This window comes from Cetorhinus maximus, unplaced genomic scaffold (genome assembly GCF_964194155.1).
Source record: "Cetorhinus maximus unplaced genomic scaffold, sCetMax3.hap1.1 HAP1_SCAFFOLD_1475, whole genome shotgun sequence".
Taxonomy (NCBI): Eukaryota; Metazoa; Chordata; class Chondrichthyes; order Lamniformes; family Cetorhinidae; genus Cetorhinus; species Cetorhinus maximus.
The window spans coordinates 11285-22500 of NW_027597416.1; the positions used below are offsets into that span (position 1 = coordinate 11285).

The window sequence follows — 11216 nt, forward strand, 5'->3', positions numbered from 1 at the left end:
CTGTGGGTGAGTCTTAATTGGATTAAAACCAGCTAGTCTGGGTGTTTTGCTGTGTACTAGTTTTGAGATGTAAACAGGTGTAGGGTGTATTTGCATTTTTTGAATAGAGCATTCAAGAAGTGGGGTGAAAACTGACACCCATCTAGCAGCTACCAAGCCATATGTTTATATTACTAATAAAATTGGTACTGTGAAAGGGGTTTTATTGTTAGAGAGGTTTAGTTCAGAGGTTGGTGATACAATGAGAATTTAATTCAATGGGGGAGGTGGTAGGTATAACTTCAGCAGTTCTCGGGTGTGCTGGGCAGAGGCAACGTGAGGTCAAAAGGCAGCTGTAAGTCTCCAACTGGCTCCACAGGAACCAAAGTGAAAAGAACCTCATTTTGAATCCGTCAGGTGAAAATGCTTTGCCCGGTGTTTTGGTTCAGTCTATGGGTTGCTGTTAACTTGATGGAGATTAATCTGGGAATTTGTTAAAAGTGATGATAGTAGTAATTTGTAACCGTGTGTTTATATATTTTTAATCTGTGTAAATTAATAAAATGTTTCATTTAGTTTAATGTAAAACCTCGAGAACTGGGGGTCTGATTCCTGAGTTTAGAGTCGCATCTCAAACATAACACTTAAAATTATAGGTTATGACAGTTGTTTAGAGTTTCCCTCTGGGGGTTTTACATAACTCCGCTTACCAACTGCATCGGTCATAACAGCGACCCCTCATTCTGAGACTGTGTCCCCTGGTTCTAGACCACCACCCCCCACCCCCACCACCCCCAGCCAGGGGACACATCCTCCCTGCCTCGACCCTGTCGAGCTCTGTAAAGATTTTGAGAGTTTCAATGAGATCGCCTCTTATTCTTCGAAACTCGAGGGAAATACAGACCCAGTCTCCTCCGCCTCTCCTCCTATGACAATCCCGCCATCCCCTGAATCAGTCCAGTGAACCTTCACTGCCCTCCCTCTGGGGTGTGTTTATTGGGGGAGGTGGTGGCATAGTGGTGTTGTTGCTGGACTGGTAGTCTAGAAACCCAGGGTAATTCTCTGGGGATCTGGGTTCAAGGCCGGTAGTGAAATTTGAATTCAATGAAAATCTAGGATCAAAAGTTTGATGGAAACCCTTGTTGTAAAAACCCATCTCATGTACTAATCCCCTTTAGGGAAGGAAATCTACTGTCCTTACCTGGTCTGGCCTACATGTGACTCCAGACCCACAGCAATTGTGGTTGACTCTTAAATGCCCTCTGAACAAGGGCAATTAGGGTTGGGCAATAAATGCCCACATCCCATGGACGAATTTATTAAAAGAAAATCTTCCTTAGTCCACCTTGGTGAGCTCACCAAGGCCCCGTACAATTGCAGCCAGACGTTTAAGCAATGCCCTTTATTTATAGCCTCGCATTTCTCCACATTGTATTCCGTCTGCCAGGTTCCTGCTCCCTCACTTACCCTGTCCAAATCCCCTCGAAGCCTCTTTGTACCCTCACCCTCCCCACCTAGTTTTGAGTCATCGGCAAACTTGGAAACACTGCATTCAATCCCCACGCCCCCATCGTCGACATCGATTGTGAATGGCTGGGGCCCGAGCACTGACCCTTGTGATACGCCGCTAGTCCCAGCCTGCCAGCCAGAGAATGACCCATTCATTCCTCCTCCCTGTTTCCTGCCCATTAACCAATTCGCAATCCATGTCAGTGTAGCCCACCCCCGGCAAATCCCATTTGCTCTAATTTTGTTTACTAACCTCTTGTGTGGGACGCTATCTGAAAATCTAAATATACCACCTCCACCAGTTCCCCCTTATCTATCCTGCCAGTTACAACCTCAGAAAGCTCCAACAGCTTTGTTAAACGTGATTTCCCTCTCATAAATCCGCCCAATCCTACCATTATTTTCCAAGTGCCCGGTTATCGCGCCCTTTAGAATAGACGCCCGCATTTTCCCGACCGCTATGTCAGGCTAACAGGTCTGTAGTTCCCTGTTTTCTCTCTCCCTCTTTTTTTTTAAACAGCGGGGTCACATTTCCCACCTCCGAATCTGCAGGGACCCACTCCAGGAGTCTGTGGGATGTTGGAATATGATCGCCAACGCATCCATTATCTGGACAGCCACCTCCTTCAACACCCTGGGTTGTCGATCATCAGGTCCAGTGGGGTTTATCACCTTTAAGTCCCATTAATTTCTCTAGTACTCTTCTTTTTAGTAATATGAATATCTTGCAGCTCCTCGTTTACACTAACCCCCTATGATTCTCAGTTATTTCTGGGAGGTTTTTAGTATTTTTCCACCGGAAAGACAGGTATAAAGTATTTGTTTCGTTTCCCTGCCATTTCCTTATTCCCCATTGTAAATTCTCCAGACTCCGCACACTCGAAGATGTTTTCACAGTCCGTTTTTATATTCCCCGTTCGTTTACCCCTCCATGTCCCATTTTCCCCTTCTTAATCTTTCTCTCAGTCCCCCTCTGCAGAATTCCATAACGCTCCCGATCCTTAAGCTTACCATTTTTTTCTGGCACTTTTATACGCCTCTTCCTGTGACCCAATGCAAGTCATACGGACTCGAAACGTTCACCCTGTTTCTCTCTCTTCGCAGAGGCTGTCAGACGCGCTGAGCTTTTCCAGCGCTTTCTGTTTTTATTTCAGATTTCCAGCATCTGCAGGATTTTGCTTTAACCTTGATTTCTTTCCTGAGCCAGGGTTGGAACTTGTTGTAAAGGAGCCGTTAGGAAATAGTGACCATAATATGATAGAATTTTGCATATTACCGTCATATCGCGGCTGGAACACTTTCCTTGCTGGGTTTTTGTGAATTAAAGTAACGTATTTTTGTTGTAAGCGATGTATTCGTTCTTTAATGTTCACCGTCATATTCTTTAACAGAGTTTCCCAATCTACCATAGCCAATTTGCCCTTCATACCTTCACAATTCCCTTTGTTTAGATTTAAGACCCAAGTTTCTGATTGAACTTGGCACCCCATCCACAAACATTCACTCCCTCCACCACCGACGCACAGTAGCAGCAGTGTGTGTACCATCTACAAGATGCACTGCAGGAATTCACCAAGGCTCCTTCGACAGCACCTTCCAAACCACGACCACTGCCATCTAGAAGGACAAGGGCAGCAGATAGATGGGGAACACCACCACCTGGAAGTTCCCCTCCAAGTCACTCACCATCCTGGCTTGGAAATATATCGGCCGTTCCTTCACTGTCACTGGGTCAAAATCCTGGAACTCCCTCCCTAACAGCACTGTGGGTGTACCTACACCAGATGGACTGCAGCAGCTCAAGAAGGCAGCTCACCACCTCCTTCTCAAGGGGCAACTAAGACTGTGCAAAAAATGCTGACCCGGCCAGCGACACTCACATCCCATGAATGAATTAAAAAATATAAAAACAAAGTACATACTACCTGATACATACAGGGCTGTAGGGGCTCAAGGAGGTTACAGAGATAGGGAGGGTTGAAGGGGCTCAAGGAGGTTAAAGAGATAGGGAGGGTTGTAGGGGCTGGAGGAGGTTACAGAGATAGGGAGGCATGTAGGGGGCTGGAGGAGGTTACAGAGGTAGGGAGGGTTGTAGGGACTGGAGGTTACAGAGATAGGGAGGGTTGTGGGAGCTGGAGGAGGTTACAGTGATAGGGAGGGTTGTAGGGGCTGGAGGAGGTTACAGAGATAGGGAGGGATGTAGGGGCTGGAGGAGGTTACAGATATAGGGAGGGGTGTAGGGACTGGAGGAGGCTACAGTGATAGGGAGGGCTGTAGGGGATGGAGGAGGTTAAAGAGATAGGGAGGGTTGTAGTAGCTGGAGGACGTTACAGAGATAGGGAGTGTTGTAGGGACTGGAGGAGGTTACAGAGATAGGGAGGGGTGTAGGGGCTGGAGGAGGTTACAGAGATAGGGAGGGTTGTAGTGGCTGGAGGAGTTTACAGGGAAATGGAGGTTTGTAGTGGTGGAGGAGGTTACAGAAATAGGGAGGGTTGTACGGGCTGGAGGAGGTTACAGAGATAGGGAGGGTTGTAGGGGCTGGAGGAGGTTACTGAGATAGGGAGGGTTGTAGGGACTGGAGGAGGTTATAGAGATGGCGAGGGTTGTGGGCTGGAGGAGTTTACAGAGATAGGGAGGGTTGTAGGGGATGGAGGAGGTAACAGAGATAAGGAGAGTTGTAGTGATTGGAGAAGGTTACAGAGATAGGGAGGGTTGTAGGGGCTGGAGGAGGTTACAGAGATAGGGAGGGTTGTAGGGGCTGGAGGAGGTTTCAGAGATAGGGAGGGTTGTAGGGGCTGGAGGAGGTTACAGAGATAGGGAGGGTTGCAGGAATTGGAGATGTTACAGAGCTAGGGAGGGTTGTAGGGGATGGAGGACGTTATAGAGATAGGGAGAGTTGTAGGGTCTGGTGGAGGTTACAGAGATAGGGAGGGATGTAGAGGCTGGAGGAGGTTACAGAGATAGGGAGGGTTGTAGGGGCTGGAGGAGGTTACAGAGATAGGGAGGGTTGTGGGGGCTGGAGGAGGTTACAGAGATAGGGAGGGGTGTAGGGGCTGGAGGAGGTTCCAGAGATAGGGAGAGTTTTAGGGACTGGAGGAGGTAACAGAGAGAGGGAGGGTCGTAGGTGCTGGAGAAAGTTACAGAGATAGGGAGGGTTGTAGGGCCTGGAGGATGTTACAGAGAGAGGGAGGGTTGTAGGGGCTGGAGGAGGTTACAGAGATAGGGAGGGTTGTAGGGGCTGGAGGAGGTTCCAGAGATAGGGAGAGTTTTAGGGACTGGAGGAGGTTAATGAAATAGGGAGGGTTGTAGGAGCTGGAGGACGTTATAGAGATAGGGAGAGTTGTAGGGTCTGGTGGAGGTTACAGAGATAGGGAGGGATGTAGAGGCTGGAGGAGGTTACAGAGATAGGGAGGGTTGTAGGGGCTGGAGGAGGTTACAGAGATAGGGAGGGTTGTGGGGACTGGAGGAGGTTACAGAGATAGGGAGGGGTGTAGGGGCTGGAGGAGGTTACAGAGATAAGGAGGATTGTAGGGGCTGGAGAAGGTTACAGAGATAGGAGGGTATGTAGCGGCTGGAGGAGCTTACAGAGAGAGGGAGGGTTGTAGGGGCTGGAGGAATTTACAGAGATAGGGAGGGCTTTTGGGGGCTTGCGGAGGTTACAGATATAGGCAGGATTGCAGGGGCTGTAGAAGATTACAGCATAAGGGAGTGTTGTTGTGGCTGGAGGTTACAGAGATAGGGAGGGTTGTCAGGGCTGGAGGAGGTTCCAGAGAGAGGGAGGGTTGTAGGGACTGGAGGAGGTTACAGAGATAGGGAGGGTTGTAGTGGGGGGAGGAGGTTACAGAGATAGGGAGGGTTGTAGCGACTGGACGAGGTTACAGAGATAGGGAGGGTTGTAGGGGTGGAGGGTGTTACAGAGATAGGCAGGGGTGTAGGTGCTGGAGGAGGTTACAGAGATAGGTAGGGTTGTAGGGGGCGAGGAGGTTATAGAGATAGGGAGGGTTGTAGGGGGCGAGGAAGTTATAGAGATAGGGAGGGTGGTAGAGGGGGAGGTGGTTACAGAGATAGGGAGGGTGGTAGAGGAGGAGGAGGTTACAGAGATAGGGAGGGGTGTAGGGGCTGGAGGAGGTTACAAAGATAGGGAGGGTTGTAGGGATGGAGGAGGTTACAGAGATAGGGAGGGTGGTCGGGGGGGGAGGAGGTTACAGAGATAGGGAGGGTTGTATTGGGGGAGGAGGTTACAGAGATAGGGAGGGGTGTATTGGGGGAGGAGGTTACAGAGATAGGGAGGGGTGTAGGGGGAGAGGAGGTTACAGAGATAGGGAGGGGTGTATTGGGGGAGGAGGTTACAGAGATAGGGAGGGGTGTATTGGGGGAGGAGGTTACAGAGATAGGGAGGGGTGTATTGGGGGAGGAGGTTACAGAGATAGGGAGGGTTGTAGGGGGGGAGGAGGTTACAGAGATAGGGAGGGTTGTAGGAGGGGAGGAGGTTACAGAGATAGGGAGGGGTGTAGGAGGGGAGGAGGTTACAGAGATAGGGAGGGGTGTATTGGGGGAGGAGGTTACAGAGATAGGGAGGGTTGTAGGAGGGGAGGAGGTTACAGAGATAGGGAGGGGTGTAGGTGCTGGAGGAGGTTACAGAGATAGGGAGGGGTGTAGGAGGGGAGGAGGTTACAGAGATAGGGAAGGGTGTAGGAGGGGAGGAGGTTACAGAGATAGGGAGGGGTGTATTGGGGGAGGAGGTTACAGAGATAGGGAGGGGTGTAGGAGGGGAGGAGGTTACAGAGATAGGGAGGGTTGTAGGAGGGGAGGAGGTTACAGAGATAGGGAGGGGTGTAGGAGGGGAGGAGGTTACAGAGATAGGGAGGGGTGTAGGAGGGGAGGAGGTTACAGAGATAGGGAGGGGTGTAGGAGGGGAGGAGGTTACAGAGATAGGGAGGGGTGTATTGGGGGAGGAGGTTACAGAGATAGGGAGGGTTGTAGGAGGGGAGGAGGTTACAGAGATAGGGAGGGGTGTAGGAGGGGAGGAGGTTACAGAGATAGGGAGGGGTGTATTGGGGGAGGAGGTTACAGAGATAGGGAGGGGTGTATTGGGGGAGGAGGTTACAGAGATAGGGAGGGGTGTATTGGGGGAGGAGGTTACAGAGATAGGGAGGGTTGTAGGAGGGGAGGAGGTTACAGAGATAGGGAGGGGTGTAGGAGGGGAGGAGGTTACAGAGATAGGGAGGGGTGTATTGGGGGAGGAGGTTACAGAGATAGGGAGGGGTGTATTGGGGGAGGAGGTTACAGAGATAGGGAGGGGTGTATTGGGGGAGGAGGTTACAGAGATAGGGAGGGGTGTATTGGGGGAGGAGGTTACAGAGACAGGGAGGGTTGTAGGAGGGGAGGAGGCTACAGAGATAGGGAGGGGTGTAGGAGGGGAGGAGGTTACAGAGATAGGGAGGGGTGTATTGGGGGAGGAGGTTACAGAGATAGGGAGGGGTGTAGGAGGGGAGGAGGTTACAGAGAATGAGGAGGAATTTTCTCCGTGGAGACTGAGCCGGGATTTCAAAGGGAAGGAATGTCTTTTCTTCCCCTATGAGTGGAGGAGGGGTCTCCTGCTGGCTCCCATGGCAACAGCGTCCACCCGACAGGGTCCGATGGGAGTGTTGTGGTGACCGAGTGGTTGTCACGGGGAGTGGGGGGGGATGAATGAGGAGGATTGGTGGTGGACGTCTGCATTTCGATCGCTCCCCTTCCCCTGAGTTTCTAACCGGCTTCTGTCCCTCTGCAGAGAGGGGGCCCGGACACAGCAGAGCGTGTCCAAGGGCCAGAGGGCAGCCACCAGCACCCTGCTGGCCAGAGACCGCCTTCTCACCCACAGCTGGCGCTAGAGACTGATCCAGATGTTTGTCACGCTGAAATATGGCGGTGAGTACACTCCTGGTCACAGAAGGTGACTTGGGATCTTCCTATGCCTCAGACGGTGCGCGCAGTAAAAAATCAGACCCGCTAACCCTTTCCCCCCCCTCTCTCTGATCCCACAGACGATGAGTCCGCCCTGCTCAACATTCACTGCCGTGTCCAGGTGTTAATGGATTACATCAGGTCACATTGCAACTGCAGCCCTCAAGGTAGATGGACATTTACTCTGTATCTAACCCCGTGCTGTACCTGTCCTGGGAGTGTTTGATGGGGACAGTGTAGAGGGAGCTTTACTCTGTATCTAACCCCGTGCTGTACCTGTCCTGGGCGTGTTTGATGGGGACAGTGTAGAGGGAGCTTTACTCTGTATATAACCCCGTGCTGTACCTGTCCTGGGAGTGTTTGAGGGGGACGGTGTAGAGGGAGCTTTACTCTGTATCTAACCCCGTGCTGTACCTGTCCTGGGAGTGTTTGAGCGGGACGGTGTAGAGGGAGCTTTACTCTGTATCTAACCCCGTGCTGTACCTGTCCTGGGAGTGTTTGATGGGGACAGTGTAGAGGGAGATTTACTCTGTATATAATCGCGTGCTGTACCTGTCCTGGGAGTGTTTGATGGGGACAGTGTAGAGAGAGATTTACTCTGTATCTAACCCTGTGCTGTACCTGTCCTGGGAGTGTTTGATGGGGACAGTGTAGAGGGATTTTTTTTCTCTGTGTAACTTAGTTTCTCTCTTCCAGAGGAAGTTGATGTATGCGATGTTTCTGGGATGGTGAAACATTTGTCAATGTTCCCTTCGCTTCATGCCTCTGAAATATTGACTGCGCGAGAGGTGCTGATCCTGGTGAGAGTGGAGAGTGAGTATTTCTAAGTTTATTAAGCCATTTAATGACAAATCAGATTCACTACCTTGTATTGAATCATGGTTAGACCACACTTGGAGCACTGTGCACAGTTCTGGTCTCCGTATCCCTCGGTTAGACCACACTTGGAGCACTGTGCACAGTTCTGGTCTCCGTATCCCTGAGTTAGACCACACTTGGAGCACTGTGCACAGTTCTGGTCTCCATAACCCTCGGTTAGACCACACTTGGAGCACTGTGCACAGTTCTGGTCTCCATATCCCTCGGTTAGACCACACTCGGAGCACTGTGCACAGTTCTGGTCTCCATAACCCTCGGTTAGACCACACTTGGAGCACTGTGCACAGTTCTGGTCTCCCTATCCCTCAGTTAGACCACACTTGGAGCACTGTGCATAGTTCTGGTCTCCGTATCCCTTGGTTAGACCACACTTGGAGCACTGGGCACAGTTCCGGTCTCCGTTTCCCTCGGTTAGACCACACTTGGAGCACTGTGCACAGTTCTGCTCTCTGTATCCCTCGGTTAGACCACACTTGGAGCACTGTGCACAGTTCTGGTCTCCGTATCCCTGGGTTAGACCACACTTGGAGCACTGTGCACAGTTCTGGTCTCCGTATCCCTCGGTTAGACCACACTTGGAGCACTGTGCACAGTTCTGGTCTCCGTATCCCTCGGTTAGACCACACTTGGAGCACTGTGCACAGTTCTGGTCTCCGTATCCCTCGGTTAGACCACACTTGGAGCACTGTGCACAGTTCTGGTCTCTGTATCCCTGAGTTAGACCACACTTGGAGCACTGTGCACAGCTCTGGTCTCCATAACCCTCGGTTAGACCACACTTGGAGCACTGTGCACAGTTCTGGTCTCCATATCCCTCGGTTAGACCACACTCGGAGCACTGTGCACAGTTCTGGTCTCCATAACCCTCGGTTAGACCACACTTGGAGCACTGTGCACAGTTCTGGTCTCCATATCCCTCGGTTAGACCACACTTGGAGCACTGTGCATAGTTCTGGTCTCCGTATCCCTTGGTTAGACCACACTTGGAGCACTGGGCACAGTTCCGGTCTCCGTTTCCCTCGGTTAGACCACACTTGGAGCACTGTGCACAGTTCTGCTCTCTGTATCCCTCGGTTAGACCACACTTGGAGCACTGTGCACAGTTCTGGTCTCTGTATCCCTCGGTTAGACCACACTTGGAGCACTGTGCACAGTTCTGGTCTCCGTATCCCTGGGTTAGACCACACTTGGAGCACTGTGCACAGTTCTGGTCTCCGTATCCCTGAGTTAGACCACACTTGGAGCACTGTGCACAGTTCTGGTCTCCATAACCCTCGGTTAGACCACACTTGGAGCACTGTGCACAGTTCTGGTCTCCATATCCCTCGGTTAGACCACACTCGGAGCACTGTGCACAGTTCTGGTCTCCGTATCCCTGGGTTAGACCACACTTGGAGCACTGTGCACAGTTCTGGTCTCCATATCCCTCGGTTAGACCACACTTGGAGCACTGTGCACAGTTCTGGTCTCCATATCCCTCGGTTAGACCACACTTGGAGTCTGGGCACAGGTCTGGCTCCAAGGAGTGATGGTGGGGCACTCGAAGTGATATGGGGGCATTGTGTGCTATTTTGGGGTACGAGCAGTGATATTGGAGTATGGGGAATAATATTGGGGTACGGGGAGTGATATTGGGATATGAGGAGTGAAATTGGAGTATAGGTGTGCTATTACAGTACAGGAATGATACTGGGGTATGGAGAGTGTATTGTGGCTGTGGTTGTGAATTTGGTGTACAGGGTGTGATACTGGGCACAGAGAGGGTTATTAGGTTATGGGGAGTGGTATTGTGGGGAATTATATTGGTTTACAGGGTGTGATATTGGGCTATGTGGAGTTATTTTGGTGTACATGGTGTGATATTGGTGTACAGAATGTGATATTGGTGTATGGGGAATGATTTTGGTATATGCAGAGATAGATAGTGATGTACAGGGTGTGATATTGGGACATCAGGCGTGATATTGGGGTAAGCGGAGTTATATTGGTGTACAGGGTGTGATATTGGTGTACATGGTGTGATATTAGTTAACAGGGTGTGATATTGGTGTAGATGGTGTGATATTGGTATACAAGGTGTGATATTGTGGAATGGGGAGTTATATTGGTGTACAGGGTGTGATATTGGTGTACATGGTGTGATATTAGTGCACATGGTGTGATATTAGTGCACATGGTGTGATATTGGTGTAGATGGTGTGATATTTGTATACAGGGTATGATATTGGGGTATGGGGTTATATTGGTGTACAGGGTGTGATATTTGGGTATGGGGAGTGATACTGGTGTACAGGGTGTGATATTGGTGTACAGGGTGTGATATTGGGGTATGGGAAGTTATATTGGTGTACAGGGTGTGATATTGGTGTATGGGGAGTGATATTGGGGCATGGGGAGTTATGTTGGTGTACAGGACATGATATTGGGGTATGGGGAAAGATATTGGTGTACAGGGTGTGATATTGGTGTATGGGGAGTGATATTGGGGCATGGGGTATGTTGGTGTACAGGATGTGATATTGGGGTATGGGGTGTGATATTGGTATACAGGCTGTGATATTGGGATATGGGGTTTGATATTGGGGTATGTAGAGTTGGATTGGTGTACAGGATGTGATATTGGGGTATGAGGAGTTATTCTGGTGTACAGGATGTGGCATAGGGGTATGGGGAGTGATATAGGGTTTTGGGGAGTTATATTGGTATACAGGGTGTGATATTGGGGTATGGGGTGTGATATTGGTGCACAGAGTGTGATATTGGGGTATGGTGAATGATAATGATATACAGGGTGTGATATTGGGAATGGGGAGTGATATTGGGGCATGGGGAGTTATGTTGGTGTACAGGACATGATATTGGTGCATGGGGAGTTATGTTGGTGTACAGGACATGATATTGCG

The 11216-nt window shown here is 50.4% G+C and overlaps 1 long non-coding RNA gene across 1 annotated transcript in view; it reads left to right on the forward strand.

Moving 5' to 3' along the window:
• The first annotated feature begins 8153 nt into the window (after positions 1-8153).
• Positions 8154-11216, forward strand: part of LOC144676265 (uncharacterized) — a 7048-nt gene continuing 3985 nt past the window's right edge. The window contains exon 1 of the long non-coding RNA XR_013575287.1: positions 8154-8247. This is a non-coding gene — a long non-coding RNA (uncharacterized LOC144676265). The remainder of the gene's footprint in view (positions 8248-11216) is intronic.